Below are 22,622 nucleotides of genomic sequence, written 5' to 3' on the forward strand. Positions count from 1 at the left end.
GCAGGTTACTACATCCTAGAGATCTGCCAATTCTCTAATAGCTGCAAGTTCTGACCGAATTTTCCAACTGTAAAGGGCAATGATTCAAACAGAATGCAGTTTTCTAGGTATGCTGGGATAAATAAATGGAATCATTGATATGCAAGATTTTAACAAAAATTGGTGAGTATGATTTATGTGCACCACACAATTGTATGAAACTGCATAAATTTGTATCGTTAATGATTACATGAATCCTCCCCAAAATAATGTCTGCATATAATATAGTTATCCACAATTTTGTAATGTGCTGATCTAATTTGATGAATGATCACTGTAGTAAAAGCAGAAGTAGATTTTAAATGTCTAGCATCGATCTAACATTTTATTTTTACTGGGTATGTTACTAAAAATGTTATTCACTAGCGCTGATATTTTCCCGGAATAGCTGTGCACTCATGAATTGTTAGCCGTGGGCCAAGCTTTGTCATCAGTTACATAAACCTTTCTGCTACTACAGCTTGCAAACAGATACTTTTGTTTTTATTAGGTATTGTACTGTTGACAAGGCTAAATATACACTTGATATCACCAACATGGAAAAATAACCTTTGCTGCAGTAGTAACCCTGGTGCTCATTGCTGAAAATACAAACACAGCAGCTTCCCAGGTGTCAGCAAATTGACCCAGTGATTTGCTGAGACATGCAGTGCAGGAGGTCTCTCCTGTAACTCGCTGCAGAGTTAGCTGATGTGTTTTAGGGCAGGAATGGGTGAAATACAGTAGGATAGTACATCTTGAGAGGGGAAAATCAGTAAAGATTTCTGCTCCAGATTGCTCTAGATCATTATCTACTGGTCTTTGTTTGAAAATATAAAAGAACAAACTTCAAATGCGAACTATGTAAGTTCAATGATGATTCTCCTTATGGTCTAAAGGCTGAGTGCTACTTCCTATAAAGTTCTATATCAAAATTGCTACTTTGATATTTCATTAATTTTGTTTGTCATTTTAAGGGTAAAATAGGGTAATGATAGATAAGCTGAAGTTCTCTGCTGCAAAAACATCCTTTTCATTTTTTAAATATTGAGGTACAACTGTACAGTGCCCAAGAGCAAATTGATAATTCTCTCAATATTTTTATTGCAACTACTGGTTTTACTTTGTGCTCTTAGATGATATACTTTGTTTTTGCAAGCTCAGAAAATAACAGCACAGTGGATCAGAGGTTCTCAAACACTTTTTGATCCAAGAGCCTGATTTCAAATAGAATAGTAGTCACTGATCCCATCATTTAAGCTTTAAATTCATAGAATACACGCGGTGAAAAGGTGTTGCAAGTAAAGAATGCTTCAAGAATGCTTCTACATATCCAAGTATGCTGTTACAGATATCTGCAAGCTGTTGGTCCATCTTCCTCACTGCTGGGTGTAAAGATCCTTTGTGTAATGTTAATGGTACTTATAAATGATTGCTCCCTATTTTATCCAACTAACACTCTTCATTGGTTGGGACCTAATCATCAATCAAAAAGAGGGCTTGATTTTAACAAAAACTTAGTAATGAGATATGTACATGTGCATAGGTTTACATATAATAAAACTTCATATTGTAGACAGATTGCTTCCAAGTTGTTGCTAACTTAACACATAACCTAAGTTTGACTCTATCCTTTGGTATCCTTTATACCAATTAGATATGATCGCATCTTACGACTGATGTGTTGTCGAACCAATAAATGCTGAACTTCTGTTACAATTTGGCATCCTGCAACCAACCAGTGTGCAGAGAGGTCATGCTTTTTGAAATTTTGGACAGTGAGGAGGAAGGTTATTATGAATGTTAATTTAATTTGTCGTTATTGAACTAGCTGTGGTTAGGAATGTATTTCAAATGCAATTTGTGATAGACGTAGTTAAGTTCATAGATCCCCTGGAAAGTCTTCAAAGTGTCCATGTTTGAGAGCCCCTGTCCTACACTAACTGCCAAACAGACCTGTTAAATAGTAAACAAAGGTTGGGGAAGGGAATTGCTTGTGACAATGTTGGCAGAACCCCTGGAGAAAAGGCATAAATGGCTATTTTGAAACATTTACACTATTAGTCTGTAAAATGCACCAATATTTAGAAGTTACCTCAGAAACTAGGCACATGCAATTCATGTTTAAACAATACATGATGTTTTGCTTTTAAAGATAATGGGTCTCCTGTGTCAAAGAAAATAGTGATGAGGACGCAGCTATGTTTTAAATATGATAAATGTTACCGGGGTGACTCTTTAAATGATACATACAGTTTTCTCAGGTTGATAAATATATTATAAAAATAGATTTTTAAACAATTCTGTAATATTTAAAGGAAAACTGAATATGTATTGAACAAAATCCACAAGATGTTTGTGTTTTAATTGAATGTCAGAACAAACTCGTGATAATCAGTAACTATTTTATCATATTAATCTGGGATATTATTTCAATGATTTTCAAGCCCTAATTCACCATAATAGAATTAAGGAAACCTCAGACTCAATCATAAGTAAAACTGCACGATACTTTATGTGTATTCAAGGAGTTCCAGAGTGCTCCACCATAATTACAGCACTATTTTCATCTATCTGGAATGAAGAGTACTCTGAGTTTAATCAAAATGTTATTGAATAGACTCTTTTATACTCTGATAGATTTAAGAAAAACTCCCACGCATTTTTGTATATGACCTCATTCATTGTAAAGTGTCTCATTTTAAATTGTTTCTTTTAAAGTTTTTATTTATTTCTTTCTCTCTTTTGCTCATTTTTACTTTGTCTCTCGCTTTCTTTTACTTTCTTTCTTCCTCTCTCTTTCATTCTCTCTTTTTAACTATCTTTCTTTTTCCCTCTCTTTATCTTTTTCTGTCTTTCTTTCCATTTTTCCTTCTTACTTTTTTTCTTTTTCGCTCTCTGTTTCTCCATCTTTTTCTGTCTTTTCCTTTTTACTCTTTGTCATTCACTTTCTTCTTTTTGTTCTTTTATTCTTTTGCTGTTTCTTTCTCGCTTACTCTCTTTCTCTCTCTTCCTTTCTTTCTCTCTTTTTTTAACTCTGTCTAACTTTCTTTATCCAATATATCTCAGATTGTTCCATGGTTTGTCATGTGCATAAGTGAGCTAGGGCTAGATTTTATTGGTTTTGCAGCAGCTTAGAATTATATCTGTTTTTGCTTTATTGTGCAAGTTTTGTGTCAATAATCTTTCACTCTCCCAATTAGCAACAGCACAGAAAGCTTGAACTTTAGCATCATAGAGGTGATAGGGGCCAGCATATTAGCAGCAATTCAAGAATATATAGGAAGCTGTTGATGACTTTCAAAACTTAAAATTTCTTTTTCAGTTGTCAATGTGAAGGAACAGAAATCTGAAGGTAAAGCCAAGAAACGTTAGGTTGAATTTTCATTTTGTAGGAAGGATCCAGATGGGCCCTGAATGCAGTCTTTGGGAAGTATTCTTTCTATGGCATTTTGACTGTGCATCTCTTTAATTGGCATGAAGAAGGCATCATTTTCAATTAAAGGCCATTGACAAGCTTTCATATCAACATGTAAATTAGGACCAGAAGTAGGTCACTCAGACCTGCCCTGCCATTCGATAAGATCATTACTAATCTGATTACTTCACATCCATGATAATAAAATGTGAGGCTGGATGAACACAGCAGGCCAAGCAGCATCTCAGGAGCACAAAAGCTGACGTTTCGGGCCTAGACCCTTCATCAGAGAGGGGGATGGGGGGAGGGAACTGGAATAAATAGGGAGAGAGGGGGAGGCGGACCGAAGATGGAGAGTAAAGAAGATAGGTGGAGAGAGTGTAGGTGGGGAGGTAGGGAGGGGATAGGTCAGTCCAGGGAAGACGGACAGGTCACGGAGGTGGGATGAGGTTAGTAGGTAGCTGGGGGTGCGGCTTGGGGTGGGAGGAAGGGATGGGTGAGAGGAAGAACCGGTTAGGGAGGCAGAGACAGGTTGGACTGGTTTTGGGATGCAGTGGGTGGGGGGGAAGAGCTGGGCTGGTTGTGTGGTGCAGTGGGGGGAGGGGATGAACTGGGCTGCTTTAGGGATGCAGTAGGGGAAGGGGAGATTTTGAAACTGGTGAAGTCCACATTGATACCATATGGCTGCAGGGTTCCCAGGCGGAATATGAGTTGCTGTTCCTGCAACCTTCGGGTGGCATCATTGTGGCAGTGCAGGAGGCCCATGATGGACATGTCATCAAGAGAATGGGAGGGGGAGTGGAAATGGTTTGCGACTGGGAGGTGCAGTTGTTTGTTGCGAACTGAGCGGAGGTGTTCTGCAAAGCGGTCCCCAAGCCTCCGCTTGGTTTCCCCAATGTAGAGGAAGCCGCACCGGGTACAGTGGATGCAGTATACCACATTGGCAGATGTGCAGGTGAACCTCTGCTTAATGTGGAATGTCATCTTGGGGCCTGGGATGGGGGTGAGGGAGGAGGTGTGGGGACAAGTGTAGCATATCCTGCGGTTGCAGGGGAAGGTGCCGGGTGTGGTGGGGTTGGAGGGCAGTGTGGAGCGAACAAGGGAGTCACGGAGAGAGTGGTCTCTCTGGAAAGCAGACAGGGGAGGGGATGGAAAAATGTCTTGGGTGGTGGGGTCGGATTGTAAATGGCGGAAGTGTCGGAGGATAATGCGTTGTATCCGGAGGTTGGTGGGGTGGTGTGTGAGAACGAGGGGGATCCTCTTGGGGCGGTTGTGGCGGGGGCGGGGTGTGAGGGATGTGTCGCGGGAAATGCGGGAGACGCGGTCAAGGGCGTTCTCAATCACCGCTCGGGGACCGCTTTGCAGAACACCTCCGCTCAGTTCGCAACAAACAACTGCACCTCCCAGTCGCAAACCATTTCCACTCCCCCTCCCATTCTCTTGATGACATGTCCATCATGGGCCTCCTGCACTGCCACAATGATGCCACCCGAAGGTTGCAGGAACAGCAACTCATATTCCGCCTGGGAACCCTGCAGCCATATGGTATCAATGTGGACTTCACCAGTTTCAAAATCTCCCCTTCCCCTACTGCATCCCTAAAGCAGCCCAGTTCATCCCCTCCCCCCACTGCACCACACAACCAGCCCAGCTCTTCCCCCCCACCCACTGCATCCCAAAACCAGTCCAACCTGTCTCTGCCTCCCTAACCGGTTCTTCCTCTCACCCATCCCTTCCTCCCACCCCAAGCCGCACCCCCAGCTACCTACTAACCTCATCCCACCTCCGTGACCTGTCCGTCTTCCCTGGACTGACCTATCCCCTCCCTACCTCCCCACCTACACCCTCTCCACCTATCTTCTTTACTCTCCATCTTCGGTCCGCCTCCCCCTCTCTCCCTATTTATTCCAGTTCCCTCCCCCCATCCCCCTCTCTGATGAAGGGTCTAGGCCCGAAACGTCAGCTTTTGTGCTCCTGAGATGCTGCTTGGCCTGCTGTGTTCATCCAGCCTCACATTTTATTATCTTGGAATCTCCAGCATCTGCAGTTCCCATTATCTCTGATACTTCACATCCATACCTGTCTTGGATAGTGTTTCACTCCCAGGCTTATCAAGAATGTATTTACCTCTGCATTAAAACGATTCAGTCTTTGCCCCTGCTGCTTTTTGATGAAGAAGTTTCCAAAGATTCACAAACCTGTATGAGAAAAATGTTGAATTCCTTATACAATGTTCAAACCTCCCTGTACTATTACAGTTGCCTGAGGTGTCTATTAACTCACTGCTCTGTGCAAGTAACTTTGAAGCAAACACAATGTATGCATGGCATTTGTTATCATGTAGCATATGCATTTGTCCTCTTTTCCATCGCCCTGCTATAGAATCTAATTGTGAATGCTGACACAGTTTTTTCTTTACCCACTAAACCTGGACTTTTCCCAAGTCAAAGTGAAAATGAATGCTCCAAGGAGAGCCCTTCTGGCTTTTCAGAACGTAGTCTAGGATGAGAGATAATGGGAACTGCAGATGCTGGAGAATTCCAAGATAATAAAATGTGAGGCTGGATGAACACAGCAGGCCAAGCAGCATCTCAGGAGCACAAAAGCTCCTGAGATGCTGCTTGGCCTGCTGTGTTCATCCAGCCTCACATTTTATTATCTTGGTAGCCTAGGATGAATTACTTTCCCTTATAATGGCTTAGGGCCTTTCCTTTGAACTTCACAGAGCACAAACCAGCTCTCAGACGATGCACATGACCTAGCAAAAGAACAAAAGCAGGGAGTGGCTCACCCAAAATTCAGATGTCAAATGTTAAACCCTGTTGTTTCACAACATCATGGATCTCTCAGGATGACAATAGAGATGTGTTTAAGAGGCTGAGGTTTATCAAACGGACATATGTAATGTTGTGCCTTCAGACATCCTTCTACACAGTACTTTAACATTCATTCAGAGACAGCAGTCATCAAAGTTAAAATGACTAAAATACCTTATTATTTAATCTCATGTCAGTGAAGTACAGGAAGCAACAGACAGTTGCTGACCAACTGATCCAGGAAGTCACTGTTGTATTATTCAAGGGCCAATGACTCCAACACTTTCACTGATGGTCAAAAGAAGCAGAATGGAAGAACAACACATTTTTAAAGAACTATTGGCTCTCTCAGACCTCAGGAGACAATTTCCTACAATCATGGTGGCTTGTCATTTTAATTCTCTACCCCAGTTTGAGCCTGACCTCTCTGTCCTCAACCTTTATACAGTGTTTCAGTGAAACTCTAAGAAATTATAGGCACAGCACCTGAATTTTTGATTAAACAGTTCACAGATATCTACATTTAACACTGAGTTTGCAATTTCAAAATCTAAATGGTGCCTCCATTCATTTTTTTAATCATTATTTAGTTTTTCTTGTGTACTATATTTTTATTTTTGGACAGCAGGTTTTGGTGATGATCCTATTATTCCAGTTACATGTCTTTTAAACACATGTTTGTCTTTAATTGTTCCATTGCCATTCCCACTTTCCCTTGCTCCATTATCCCATGTGTAATTCACTCTCTTCTGTCTTTCAGCCTTTCACAAACACTGTTAATGTGACGGTAGGACTTAGAAGAGATTGGGTGCACCAAATTGGTTAAGAGAGCTCAGTGGAGTTTAAGATTGTTTTAAGATTTCTGTTTGCTGAACATTTCACGAGGTATTTACTCATAGACTTCAGTGAATTCATACTAAAAGACTCTCTTCGGAATCTTTCCATCGTGTGTTTTATTACAACATGTCCAGTGTAATTTGCTATTTATTTATTTGAATGCTGGCTGTTTCATCTACATCTCTCCCAAGTCACTGTTTTTAGTATAATATATATGTCCTCCTACATAGACTTTTAGTTTTGCGCTTTCTTCCTTTGCCTGCCTCTGTACTTGCTTTAAAGAAATGACATCAATGACCATCAGTCATCTTCCTCTAATGACAGACCAGCCTTATGGTCTTCTGACTCGAAGGCAACTTTACTATAACTTATCCACTTCTGACAAAAGCTCATAAACATGCATTGTGTGGAATTTTCCCTTGCATAGCATAGGGAATGGCAAAAAAGTTGAAAGTAAATACCGAGTATTAGAAAATTAGATTGTTGATGTCGAGAAAAAAAGAATTCTGATTTTCCTGTTAAAGTTTAAAGAGTGAGTTTAGATCTCTTAATGAATGGCGAATGTCTCATTTCCATGCACTTGTATCACATTAATAGCCCAACCCGTGGCATTTCTAAACAGTTCCCTATTCTTCCCTCCTTCCCCAAGAAACTCAAAGGCAGTAATTTTTGACCTGAAAGTCAGAGTGGTTATATGGTGTCACAGCTTGTTGCTTGCCTCTCTGGGCATTTATCGTACTTCATCATTGCCACCATTTCCCCGCATGCTCCACGGACATCATCTTTTTCCACTCTTTGTTGGTTCAAGTGGACATCATCAAACCATCAGCCTCACCGCATCATCATGGCTGCGTTCCTCTCAACTCACACACCACTTCAGCATTCACCACTTCAGTTTGAAGTTCAGGGACACTTATAACATATGCTTCTTGTTCTACTTGGACACACACACACACACACACACACACACACACACACACACACACACACACACACTTCATGCATCTACATAGAATGCATCTTATGCCTCTTGGCTGCACTTCTGTCTGCGCACTCACTTTTTGTTGTTTTTGAGGTTGCCAGCTTCTCTGGCTAGCATTGTTTTATAGCATGTAATATTGTCAACCGTAACCTACAGACTTCCAGCTTCTCTGCTTTGTATTTCTGTTTAATGTAGAGGAAGGCACTTTGGCACACTTGCATCACTAATAAACAGATTACACAATAAACACACTGTACTTGCATCAACCGATTGGCCATGTCTGAAAGTCAATGGGAACCAGTCCTTTGTGGAGTGAAGGGGTGCTGTGATCTGTCAGGGATTGCCACCAGCCAGTCAAGGATCATCATTGATCTTCATCCAGGTGGTTGGCCATCGTCAGTCAGAGCCTGGAGAACACTTACTGAAATCCAGGATTTGAGACAGTGTCAGTCCTGTAGTTCTAATGCAATCAGTCCAGAGGTTATAGGTTTGTCATTGAATTGCGGTGGAGACATTAATAAGGGGCTGGGCCATGTTCATTTGGGACTCCTCTCCCAATTGAGACCAGAGGGTGGACCACAACCAGTCCTGAGAATCTGGGTATTAATCATGAAGGGGCTGATCAGGGAGTGCTTGCTGTCAGTGTAGTCATGCTGAAAGTTGAGGTGAGATTCCAGAGCTCAATGATTAAGTTTGGGAAGGAAGGTTTGTATGCAGCCTTTGCATCTGAAGGCTTTTTGGGGCCCTTAAATGGTGAGTTAAAGGCCTCATTCAACAGCTGCTGGTATTCGGTGGTGCACGGGGTGGAAACTTGTCATCTGCAGGCTCATTCAGCCCTGTTCTGTTTGCTGATGATCTCCCAGGGTGTTACTTGTTTCTGGGTACACAGTGCCCAATCGAGGGACCTCACATTGAGACTGGGACCTCCAGAGGAATCCACCTCCTTCCTGATTCGAACCTCCCTTCCCCAATGGTCAATTGCTTCATTCTCACGTAGACTGCATTCATCTCCATCTAGTCCCTCCTTAGTACACATATCACTCCTGGTAGTGTGGCTGGAATGGGACAGATATCAGCTTCAGACAGGGGGCCTGATACTGCCCAATTAGATGCCTGATTAGCAATATATAGCAGTTCTGCCACATGTCAGCCTGTCACACACATTAAATCCTGGCCACTAACTCTTGTGTTTCTCTCTCCACAGATACAGCCACATCTGCTTATTACTTCTTTCATTGTCAGTTTTTATTTCAGATTTTCAGCATTGGCATCTTCGCTAATTTTAAGGAAGTTCAGGCTAGAGGACTGGCATTAGTCGGGGTATGCAGGTATGGCTAATGATGTCCAGCATAGTGCAGATGAATGGATGTTGCTACAACACATCCATGGTTCCTGAATGGATCAATTGCTGTCTAAGAGTACAAGGCTCTCGCCATTCTCCAACATAATTGTCTGCTGCATTTTGCACAATGCTACTCTGCAAAGACATTTGACTGTGCAGTGTAATGACCTGGATGCCATAAACACAGCAGACTAAGAGGATGAAATGCAATTTATAAGTTTTAAGTAACACTAGCAGTGCTGACAGTGTCAGAAACCTTTAAATTCCATACTCCAAACACCAGTGTTTGGCCTCCTTTATTGTAACCAAACAAAAATGAACACTGGCAAATGTTCAAATTAAATGGAGTGTGTTGTAATTGATGGTTAACTTTGAGAGCCCTTGCCAATAGGTATTGGGATCATAATGTGTGTTTCCTCATATGTATTGTAAGGCATTGTTGGCAGCTAGTCTTGGCATGGTGTTAATATTTTATTTCACATACGTGACTCATGTCTAAAAAGTGATTACTGTTCCAGAGGAACTGAAAACTGCATGGTCCAGTACTAGAAAACTGTTTGTCATGAGCTGTCCCATTCCAGAGGCTCTTCTCTGATGTTTACATGCCTTAGGGTTGTTATAAAGTTAAATTTAATGACAATTCTTTTAACATCTTATGACCATTTTATTTGAAGCACACTAAGCAAAGAGAGGTGCAGTGCACTGAAATGGCTAATGGAACAGTACTGGGATGATGTTGGCATGAAGATTTCTGTGCAAGACCCTAAGGAGCTCATTCCCTCTCTCGGTTCACAAATTGGGCTTGTTGTAATTCAGGATTCCAACTGCACCATGGCAGAGGATGCAAACATCTCTCAATCCTCATTTCTATACTAATGGCACAAGCATATGCAGCAGAGAGATTTGGGTCATGCTTTGTATTCCTTCAAATTTAAACCACTCCCAGACCATCTGTTGTCCATTGTGGTGCAGGAAACACTAGCATTTCTGAAAACAGATTCATGGCATCAGTACAGCGGTTTAAATTTCTTAAAAGTGACACATACCAGTTCATTTTAGGTGATAATTTTATCTTTTACAAAAAAAGTGTAAGGTACTGAATTTTTTCAGAATGGTGATCAGAATCTAATGATGTTTTTGAAGCAATTGTGGTGTATTTTAATTACAATGGGTTGCAATTTATCAGCTTTATCTTTGTTTAAAAATTATATCTATTAATTTCACTTACATTATCAACTACATCTCCTTTGAATAGCTTTAAAAAGAACTGCTGTTTGAATGTTTTATTGAAGGTTTAGTGAAGAAATGACGTTCTTAAGCCACCAATTCACAGGATGGTTGTATAGACCATTAGGTGGCACTCCTGCCACTATTTAAACATTTTATGTCTTTTTTTCTAGAATTATTGTCTGTGAATGTTATGACTTTGCAAATTTAAAACTTTGTTTAAACTTAGAAGCCAGCCCAAAATTGAATAGTTCCTTTGATCAGGGATTTATATGTTTACAAATAAAAATGTTTGTCCAGCTGAGAAGTTACAAAAATTGTAAATGCTGATATTATTTTCTCCATACATATTGATTAGATTCCCTACTGTGTGGAAACAGGCCCTTTGGTCCAAGGAGTCCACACTGGACCTTGGAGCATCCCACCCAGGCCCGTCTCCCTATAACCCATGCACCCCTGAACACCATGGGCAATTTAGCATGGCTGATCCACTCAGCCTGCACGTCTTTGGACTGTGGGAGAAAACCCATACAGACATGAGGGGAATGTGCAAACTCTGCACAGACAGTTACCTGAGGCTGGAATTGAACCTGGGCCCCTGGGGCTGTAAGGCTGTAGTACTAACCACTGAGTTGCACCCTATTGTGTGGTTACTTTTTAACAGGATTCAAACTACCACTATTACCACAGAATGTATTTTTGCAGTTTTGGAAAAAAGTCTTTCGTGAGAGTAAAAGAGGCATCCAAACCGTTACTTATGACTTAAAAGTATAAATTGGAAGAAATGTGATCTTTTTGTAAGTTTTTATAATGATCTTTTCATAATTTTATGAGCTCCTTTAGTTATTCTGTAGCCGTTATTATTGAGCAATATAGAGAATGATGCAGGCAGGATAATAATTATAAGGTAGTTATCTAATTAAATGATTCAGATTCAATGTTAACAGCTGTATTAAAAACAACCTTTAAAACTGAAAATATGCCATTTTGTCTGCTTTTATTTCCTGCTGCATCCTTGCAATATTCAAATGTCTTTATTATAACCTACTACTTCTCAAAATCTCAAAATTGTGAATTTCCTCATGATCCTAGGTCAAGCTAGATCCTTCCATCTATACCTGAACATACTTTTATATCACATTGTGGTTTCTTTCTTTTCATCTTTTAGATTTATTAGTAGTCCATATTTTGAAGCTTTGTGTTCTAGTCAGAAGCGTGAACCCTGTGGTTATACAGGATCTTTGAACTAATTTCTCAGAAGTACTTATGTTTTCAAGTTAGAGCAGTGCTGTTATCAGAGATCGCAACAATGAGTGTCCTTTCTGTTCTGAAGGATAATAACTTATGCACAACTGAGTCAGCAATTTTTTAAAGCATTATCTACAGTCATTACTGGAAAGCTCTGTTCCTAAAATTAATATTATAATTGGCTTTATGGCCATGTGCCAGCCATACAAAATAAAGACAATAGAATTCTGTTCAATCACACTAGCTTAGTTAATGAGCAACCAACAAGTAATGAACAGCTATATAATGATACCAAGCCAAACGACATTGTTTTAAAATTTCACTAACTGTCATGGCTTTACTGGTTAATTAAAAGCTTGAATTTCCTCTCCCTCCTACAAGCTGAAGTCCCCACCTGCTTTAAGAAGATGACCGTCATCTGAGTACCTAAGAAAGCGCATGCAACGTGCCTTAATGACTACCATCCAGTGGCTCTGATGTCCGTAATCATGAAGTGCTCTGAGAGCTGTTCATGGTTCACATCAACTCTAGTCTCCCAGCCTGCCTCAATCCTTTACAATTTGCTTTTCAATGTAACAGGTCCACAGCAAATGCCATTTTCCTAGAGCTGCACTTATCCCTGAAACAACTGGCCAACAAGGACACTTAGCGTCAAACTCCTGCTCATTGAATACAGCTCTGCCTTCAACATCATTATACCCTCCAGATTGGCCCCAAAACTCAGAGACCTAGGTCTGGACTCCACCCTCTGCCACTGGATTCTCAGCTTCTTGATCCATGGACGGTAATCAGAGAAGATAGCCAAGTGCACCTACTCCAAAATAACCCTCTACACTGGAGCCTCCCAAGGGGGTGCAGGGGTGCTCAGCCGCCTACTATAGTCCTTGTACATCCACAACTTCATTGCCAATTTCTGAATGAATGCCATCTACATGTTTGCCGTTGACACCACTGTGGTAGGTGGAGAACTTCCTCAGAGGGACGATAACTGACAACCTGTCCTGGATTTCTCACGTAGCTGTGGTGGTCAAGAAGGCACAACAACACCTCTTCTTCCTCAGGTGGCTCAGGAAATTTGTCATATCCATAATGACTCTCACCAACTTTTATTGATGCACCATTGAAAGCATACTGTCTGGGTGCATAATAGCCTGGTATGGCAACTGCTCTGCCCAGGACCATAAGAAACTACAGAAGGCTGTGTGCACAGCCCAGATCATCATGGAAACCAGCCTTCTCTGCATAGATTCCAGTTAGATAGCCCGTTGCCACAGAAAGGCCACCAACATTATAAGAGACCCATTGCAACCTGGCGAGGCTCTCCTGCAACCCCCTCCACCAGGCAAGAGATACCGAAGCTTGAACACATACACCAACACGTTCAAGGACAGCTTCTTCCCTGCCATTATTAGACTAATGAATGGTCTCACTGACTTCAAATAATGCTGATCTTGCTAATGTTGTTCCTGTCTAGCACATGCCCTGTACAATGTCACTTGTAAGCCTCTGTCTAGTTTTTTCACCCAATGATCTGTACATCCTTGCTTCTATGATCTGCCTGTACTGCTTGTAAACAAAGCTTTTCACTGTATTTAGGTACATGTGACAATCAATCAATCAATCAATCAATCTGTGGAATATAGGCTTGGTGCTGGTTTTAAGGTTTCAGACTTTTAACACACTGTTCCTCAGGCGCCTGAAGGTTGCACTGGTGCTTTGGTATTGATGTTGGATTTCAACGTTAATGTCAGCTCAGACCACAAGGAAGTTCATGAGGTAATGGAATTGATTTATGTTGTCCAGGGCTCACTATGGACTTTTATGATCGGGGCGGTGTGATAGTAGATGGCAGTGTTGTGTAACTGGTAGAGTCTCTGTTTTCTGGGTGTTTAGTTTGATGGCCATTCACTCACACACTCTGTTGTAATGTGTCAATGATATCCTGAGTCTGGGCACATCTAGGAATTGTCTGCATGCTGCAGTTCAATATCAGAAGTTGGGGTGGTCTTGGTTCTGACCTGGAGGTTTGTAGCTTAGCTGTACTCTGGTGGTGTACTTCAGGTAGATGGAGTGAAGTGTTGCAATGAGAAAGATGGAGAAGAGCAGTCATGTGATGACACAGCCCTGTTTGACCCCAGCTTGTGCTCATATTTGGCCTGTGGTGGATGCATTGGTGGGGATCATAGCTTACATGTCATTGCGAAGCAGGTGGAGAATTTCTGCAACAGCCGAATTTGAAGAGGGTATTCCACAATCTCTCATTGTTGACAGGGTTGAAGAAGGCAATGTACAGAGGTTGGTCCTGTTCCCTGCACTTTTCTTGGTTTGTTACACACTGAAAATTATGTCCATTGCGCCTCTTGACAGGCAGAAGTTGCATCAAGACTTGAGGAGGAGCTCTTCAGGCATTGGGAGGAAGTGGTTCAGGGGGATTCTTGCAAAGTCCTTACCTGGGGTGGACAGTAGAGAAATCCTTTTGTAATTTCCACAGTTGGACCTGTGCCCTCTGTTGAAGATGGTCTGAGATCTCTTGGCAATCAATGCCTCAGGTATATTCTTAAACAATTTCTAAACAAACTTTTACAGAGATGATTGTGTCCAAGAAAAAAATCCTACACAATTAAAGTGCAAGTCACATTTGTCTTGTGTGGGGATGTGTTGATGACTTTCCAGTTAACCTGTAAAGTTCCATAACAGTTGGCCATCTGTAGTGTAAGCCTCTGTCTTGATGGTAAATACATCTCACTTAGGTTTGGTCACATGAGTCCCACAATATTGAACCTGACATCCTTTTTAATTGTGCAATTATGGAATAGCAGGCAGTAAAATGGCCATTACTGTTCTATCCCACGCTTATTGACAAAATCAACACTCTGAACTTTGGGTTATGAAGGAGAAACCACTGCCCTAGAAAAGTAGCCACCGACCTGTAGTTCTGCGCTTTGCAAGTAAAAAAATCTCCTTTATTCAAAACAACGAAGCAGATGTCACATTTCAGGAAAATCTTCCTCCGGAAACTTGCAAAAACATTTTGTAAAGAGAAGAAACTGCCTACAATTCCTCAACTGCTGATGAGGCAATCAACTCATTTCCACAAAGAAATCTCAGACTGCTAGCTCCGACTTTGAAATTCATGACACCGTCTTAAAAAGCAAGGACTTTGATCATCAGTATCCCTTGGTTTTATATTTAAGTCATTATCAATTGACTCATTTTATATCCTTTCTCAATGTATATGTTCTTATGTATTTTTAAGTACTTGTGCTGTGAGATTTTCCTAGTGCCAAAAAAATTAACCTGTACTTCTGTTTTAAATTTAACACAGTATTATTGCAGTCTTCATAAAGCTGGAGCCCACAAACAAGAGGGACTGGCAAAATACACTCTCATTGTTTAGGAAAAATAGAAAAGTGAACAACAAGCTGCTATAAATATGTGGTGAGAGTAGCGAGAGATTTGTTTTAAAACTTGCAATCTGTGACAGTAGTCGTAGCAAACTTCTAGATTTTCTTTTAGAAATGTGCCAGTAATTAAAAGTGCAATAGCAAACTGATTTGACAGTTTCCTTAGACTAACCGCAATATAAAACCCATTTCCTCATCACCCAACTCACCAAGTTCCTCTCCATTTTCATTGCTTTGTTGATGTGGGCATATATGAGGTCTTAAAGATACTCTTAAACAATTACACTTGGATCCTTTGACTGGCCATTTACTATTAGAAAGTGAATTTACATTTACCTCCATTGCTTTTATTCAGATAGAACTGCTATGACCCTGAAAGGCTCACTGTGCATCTCTGATGGCTTTCTGTAAAAACAGTATTTGGAATTCCATTGACCCATGCAATACAAGACACATTTGCTCAATTCCTATTCATTGCCAAGTTGGATAATATTATCTCACAGTTAGAAGAAGCAAGAGATGAGAAGAAAAGGGTTTCAAGTAAATTCAGTGTCTGGCATAATAATAAGAAAGTATCCTACCAGAATTCTCTTTCTTGACTGTTGTCTTGGAAGCACTGTTAGTGAGCTTTTACCAAGAAATGGGGTAAGGTGAAGGTAAAGCCACTGTAGTCCCAGAGGGACATAGGGCTCCTCTCATTAGAGACAGTAATATAATTGTTTCAGTGATAATGGGAACTGCAGATGCTGGAGAATCCAAGATAACAAAGTGTGGAGCTGGATGAACACAGCAGGCCAAGCAGCATATCAGGAGCACAAAAGCTAACGTTTCGGGCCTAGACCCTTCATCAGATGATGAAACGTCAGCTTTTGTGCTCCTGAGATGCTGCTTGGCCTGCTGTGTTCATCCAGCTCCACACTTTGTTATCAGCGATATAATTGTTGTTGGTTTAAGCTGAAGGGTTTCACACCACAGCAAGGGGTGAGACTGAGAAGATAATGATTTCTGCTCGTAAGGGATTTGAACTGTGCAGTTAGCATCAGTCTGCTTTACAAATCAACTCTGTAGCCAACTGACCTAACTAACGTCTGCCAGAAAATGGAGAATGACAAAGTCAATCTCAATGTTGATTGTTAATATAGTCTGTTGACATTAATTGCCTGAGTTGAATATAAAGAATGTTCAGAAGGTGCTATTCCCACCTGTAGAACCATAGCATTGTTGATTGTTCCTGGAAATGAGAGAGAAACAAGACAAAAATGAAAAAAAAGAATTAGAAAATGGCCTGTAAAATATCCTCCTAGAATGTTAAAAAGTGGATTTTATAAAATCAGCTTACTTTCTTCACACAAAATACACTCCATTCTTGGTTGTTGAATTTTTGGTAACTAATATTTGACAGTAGACTTTCTGGACTGAGGAAAATACATTGCGAATAAACCATAATTTCATCTGAGCCAATGCATTGAGAATGATCCTGATTTTTGCTAAAGAGTGTTGAGGCTGGGAGAGAGGTGGAGGATATGAAATATGAATCATGATCCTCTTGATGCATGGACGGTATTCTCTAAGAAGCAAAAGACTGCTTTCCTCACTGTATGTGGTAGCATGCTCTGACAAAAACACAGTTATGCCAAGAGCTGGCAGAGAGAAGTAGAATGTGGAATTGCACTTCAGCAGTAGCATAAATTAGACGATAATGAATTGGCAGCCTATCTTATATTTCATCTCACCCAATGTTTCTTTTGGACAGCGTGTAAAATGAGTGGCAGTTTGTAGCCACCCATCTTGTGGTAGCATCCAAACTAATTTTACCTCTACAAAGTTTTCATGCTTAACATTCTATTACCTTTAAAGTACTGGTCATAAGTAGCAATTGAAGAGGGTGCAATCTCAATGCAGGATTTTGTGATGATAACAAGCACGTTCTGCTTTATCCAGTTTGTTTATCTTTTGTGAAGAAAATAATCATAAAAATGTGCTAACACTTAATTATTTTGTATGCATTATGTTCTGATCAATAATCTTTATTTACTTACATATTTATTGCATTCTTTCAAGAAGCAATTTACTGTCTTTCAATCAGCCCTTTTGTTGTATCTTGAAGGAGTTTGCTGGTTCTCAAGTGTATAAAAACACATCAAATTTACTGGTTTAGGAAATTCAGTTTACTTTGCAATATTTCTCGAATAATTCAGGAGCAATTTTGCGAAAGCATTTGGTCTTCATGTAATATTTAGTTGGTGTATAACTAACTACAAATTCATTTTTTAAACTAAGCAGCAACTTATTGGATGTTCTTGAAGTGCAGTGCTGGTTGCTGGGGGTTTACAGTTGTACTACAATTGTCTAGTTCCTGACAAATTGATGAAGAAAGTCACACAGCTGTGAATCCTTCTGGATATTTGTTCCCTTCTGACAATGTCACTTTTAAAGTATTCAACAGGTTTCATGAATTAATTCTGCAACATTTTTCTTACATGGGGCAAGACACAAATTCTAACATCATTTTAAGTGATAACATAGGTGTTCAAAGGTGGGGAAGGGGTTCTCCCAATGCCACTCATCTGGATTTCTGTTGACCTTCCATGGAGATTGGCAGATGCTTATTGACTTCTTCTTTGGCACAAACATTGGAGGTCAAAATACATGTATCATCTAAATTCTTATTTAAAAATATTTCTGAATCAGATTGTTACAGGCATCTACACCATTCCAAGTTGGAAGATGGGCTAAAGTGTTTGGGATTCTTCTTTGATTGGAAACAGAACAAGTTCAGAACATCTTTCCTTACGTAATTACCATTCACAGTGAGTGAAGATATCCATTATTTATCAAGATATCATGAACTTGCTTAAGGCTTTAAAGACCATTATGGTTTAAGACAAATTCATTTTAATTTGAAGTAATTTTGAGCAACAAAGTAAAGCTGAATAGTGCGGAACATGAGATGCAAAGTATGAATACTGCAAGCATGTCTGCTAGGAATTGAATTGTCTTCATGACTATAGACTTTAAGAAATTAAACAAGTGAAATAGTGCCTATTTCACTGTATTCTGACCCTCCGATATCAGTATGAGAACATTGAGGAGACAGCGATCATTGTACCATAAAATTCAGAATGGGGTTGGAAAATGACATGAAGCAATCAGAGTAAAGAAAAACTGGTGAAAAGCTAACTTGAATGGAGCAAGAACACGGCAGAGCAGAATTTGTTGGAATAAGAGATTAGCAGGAAAAACAGTAACTAACAATGGGCTGCCTTCAAATATTTGGATACAGTCAAGGAATTATCCCTCAAATGGAAAAGGTAAGGTAAACAAATCCAGATTTCCCTGGATGACAAAGGAGCCATAAATTAACATTAGAAAGAAAATGTCCACTTAAAGCAGATGTAAGGCAGAAGAGATAATGGGAACTGCAGATGCTGGAGAATCCAAGATAATAAAATGTGAGGCTGGATGAACACAGCAGGCCCAGCAGCATCTCAGGAGCACAAAAGCTGACGTTTCGGGCCTAGACCCTTCATCAGAGAGGGGGATGGGGTGAGGGTTCTGGAATAAATAGGGAAAGAGGGGGAGGCGGACTGAAGATGGAGATAAAAGAAGATAGGTGGAGAGGAGAGTATAGGTGGGGAGGTAGGGAGGGGATAGGTCAGTCCAGGGAAGATGGACAGGTCAAGGAGGTGGGATGAGGTTAGTAGGAGATGGAGGTGCGACTTGGGGTGGGAGGAAGGGATGGGTGAGAGAAAGAACAGGTTAGGGAGGCAGAGACAGGTTGGACTGGTTTTGGGATGCAGTGGGTGGGGGGGAAGAGCTGGGCTGGTTGTGTGGTGCAGTGGGGGGAGGGGACGAACTGGGCTGGTTTTGGGATACAGTGGGGGGAGGGGATGAGCTGGGCTGGTTGTGTGATGCAGTGGGGGGAGGGACGAACTGGGCTGGTTTAGGGATGCTGTAGGGGAAGGGGAGATTTTGAAACTGGTGAAGTCCACATTGATACCATTAGGCTGCAGGGTTCCCAGGCGGACAGAAGATATGGTTAAGAATCAATAGGAATACCGAAGAAAAAAACGAAAGAACTGCAGAAGCTGTAAATCAGGAAAAAAACAGAAATTGCTGGAAAAGCTCAGCAGGTCTGGCAGCGTCTGTGAAGAAAAAAATCAGAGTTAATGTTTCGGGTCTAGTGACCCCTCCTCAGTTTTGAGGTATTGAAGGCTTAGTAGGAAGTTTAAAAAGCAAATAAGAGAAACAGCGAATAACTGCTAGAGAATAGCTGACAGCTGACGTAAAGGAATTGTTCTGATGCATATATATAGCTTTACATTAATTTCCATTTGCCACTCAAAATAAAGTCTCTCGTTTCATAGATTTCCTTTACAATGTCTTTCCCTTAATTTTCCTCTATTCCTTCCCCACCGCACTCACTGACTTGTTAAAGTGCATTTCCATGTTGATGAACACATTCTAGTACATAGTCAACCAAACATGGAACCTATAGTAGCTTTGTGATCCCGGTTGAGGTCAGCTAACTTAGTGTAAAATGAGATTTGAATCTCCTAGCCTGTGTGGTTTAATAGCACACTAGGCTGTGTGACTTGCTTGAGTGCCTCTAGTAATTTCTTTTCCCAAAAGATAAATAGTTTTAAGTTAGTTATTTTTAATTTTCTGTTGCTAACACAAGGTGCTGCAGAGTTTCGCAAAGGGGGAGCAATTTGGTTATTATCTTGGCAAAATTTCTAAGATCCTTAATACGAGTTCATGAGCCCTGGATAATAGGTTGCTCTAATGCAATTTATTTGAATTAGGTATGGACTTTGTTACCTTCTTACAGAATGGAAAGAATAGTTATTGGTTAAAATACTGCTTTTATGTGCACTGGAAGGTGTCTTGATGAGATTGTGGAATGCTTAGCATCATCCAAATTTTATCGCCATGTTTGATATGACTTAATCATTTTACGTTAGCACTTTGTCCAGCAAAAGAAATTACAATTGGTGCACTCAAGTAAGACTAATGGATCTTTAATTAAGTAACTGTTATCAGGTAATGTTTGGGTCACTACAATTAGCAGATTAAGCCACTCCTTTTAAATACTTTGTGATGCTTCAACAGAAGGCTTTAAATTAACCATAATTTTAATGCCATTTTATAGCTGTTTCTAAGTGTCAAGATTTGTTTCATTTTTGCAAAAAAGTCAAACTTATTTGTCTAATAGGAATGTTTAAGTTAGCCAGAGACAGAGGTAAAAAAATTAACCACCTTTGTGTTGTAACTGTAACATTGGGAATGGATAGAAAACATTATGAATGTTGTGTGCAATTGAAAATACTTGAGAACTGCAACATTTTTTTAGGACAATGCGAATGCCAATATATATTCCATTAAAGAAAGATCGGTTCTCAGGTTACAGTCTCTTAAATCACGCTTTTCAGAATGAAATGTTAAAAGGTGGTTTGCTTTTTCTGCTCTACTGCACACAAAAGGCATCTGATTGAGTGCACAACACAAGTAATATGAGTAAACCCCAGGAGTCAGCATAGGGTAGATCAATTGCTTCATGTGTTTTGCATCTATAGTTACCAAAACATGCTTTAAAAAGAAGTTCACTATCTCGAGATGAATCAGCATAGCTGGCTAGCTAAAGAAAATTACAAAGGGTTTTAATGTCTGAAAACAGACTCTGGCTATAGTTTGGGTACAGTGTTTCAGTGGCTGCTTTTCTGGGACAAGGTAAAAGTTCAAATTACAACTGTGGGGAAAGAAGCATGTAAATATCTGACATGTAGATCTTTTTAAAAAAGCGGTAATGCATTGTTTCATCCAATTTACAGTCTGAATCAAGAGCGAAGTTAGATCTTTCTAGCCTAACATTTTAATACATCTTATAAAATGTTAAAAATGGAATACTGTTTGTTTTAGCATATGACTTTTTGCTAGGGGAATAAAGAATTATTGCTACATCAAAATTTCAGGAAGTTTTTGAATTGGTTACTGATAACACTGTTTACAAACTTTCAAACAAGGCAACTGCAGAGTACTACTGCAAGGGAGAAGTAGGGGTGGGGGTTTGCTGGTGGGTGGTCAGAGGTGATTCAACTTACACTGCAAATCCCCCATTTGATAATTAAATGATCTGAAACACAAGTTAGAATAAATTCGTTGAAGTTAAGAAACCAGGACAGCCCTGTTTGTGGATTTTGGGAAAAAACAGACATCGAATCATTTTTCACGTGATCAGGACTGTCCCAGTGTCAGCTCAACCTGTTCCTGCACAGCAGAACTAATTTCCTCCTAACTTGTCTATTTCTTTCTCCACTTGCCCAGTCTCTTACCTTAATTAACTTTTTGATGCCTTACTTCGTTTCAACACTTTCCATTTTCCTCACTTGGACTGCTTTTCATTCACTGTGAATGTCCCATCTCTATACACTTGCCAGGAAGGTCTGAAGGTTTCTTTCCTTGAACACAGGTCCAATCAGCCCATACGCTCTTGGCTGTACATGTCCGCTCATTGAGAATTTCCCATGAAACTTGTTTCACTTCCTCCAAATAAAAGATGTTGCAAGGCTACAAATCTTTATGGCATACCCAGAGCATTCTTTTAATCCTGCACCTTCCTGCCAATACTATTTTCAGCACATTAATGACTGTATCAGGGCCATTTCCTGCATTTGCCTGCGACTAGAAAGCACAATCAATTATATTTCCCTCACCCTCACTTAGTACATCTTTAAATCTTCCCTTCCCTTCTTTGACTTCTCTTATGTCAATTTCTGGATGAGTCTGCAAATTCATTATAAGCTTATCAGCGACAACGACTACACTCCCTCATAACCTGCCTCCTGCAAGGCTCATTCCATTCTCCCAATGACACTGATGGTACGAGCTTTCACAATCATGTTTTTGGTATGTTTTCCCTGCTTCCTCAACAGAGGATTTTCCTTCATGCACGCTGACAGGGTTTATAACTGTGTATGACCAAGCTCCCAGGCATTTTAGATTAGATTCCCTACAGTGTGGAAACAAGCCCTTTGGCCCAACAAGTCCACACTGCCTCTTGGAACATCCCACGCAAACCCATCCCCCTATAACCCACACACTCCTGAACACTATGGGCAATTTAGCATAGCTGATCCACCTAGCCTGCACCTCTTTGGACTGTGGGAGGAAACCGGAACACCCGGAGGAAACCACGCAGCCACAGGGAGAATTTGCAAACTCTGCACAAACCCGAGGCTGGAATCGAACCCGGGTCCCTGGCACTTTGAGGCTGCAGTGCTAACCACTCAGCCACCGTGCCGCCCCACATTGTTTCTCACTCCTTTTGTTC

General features: G+C 40.5%; 1 protein-coding gene across 3 annotated transcripts in view; it reads left to right on the forward strand.

The window, feature by feature from the left end:
- The first annotated feature begins 672 nt into the window (after positions 1-672).
- The window catches only part of LOC125457421 (otolin-1-like), a 220,539-nt gene continuing 198,589 nt past the window's right edge, over positions 673-22,622 (forward strand). The window contains exon 1 of one of the 3 annotated variants that reach the window (XM_048541590.2): positions 673-882. The gene's annotated coding sequence lies outside the window, so the exon portion shown is untranslated. Of the gene's footprint in view, positions 883-8,975; positions 9,400-20,981; positions 21,023-22,622 lie in introns of those variants that run through there. The other 2 variants (XM_048541586.2, XM_059650885.1) reach the window with 2 other exon arrangements.

The sequence above is a fragment of the Stegostoma tigrinum genome, chromosome 14 (assembly GCF_030684315.1).
Source record: "Stegostoma tigrinum isolate sSteTig4 chromosome 14, sSteTig4.hap1, whole genome shotgun sequence".
Classification (NCBI taxonomy): domain Eukaryota; kingdom Metazoa; phylum Chordata; class Chondrichthyes; order Orectolobiformes; family Stegostomatidae; genus Stegostoma; species Stegostoma tigrinum.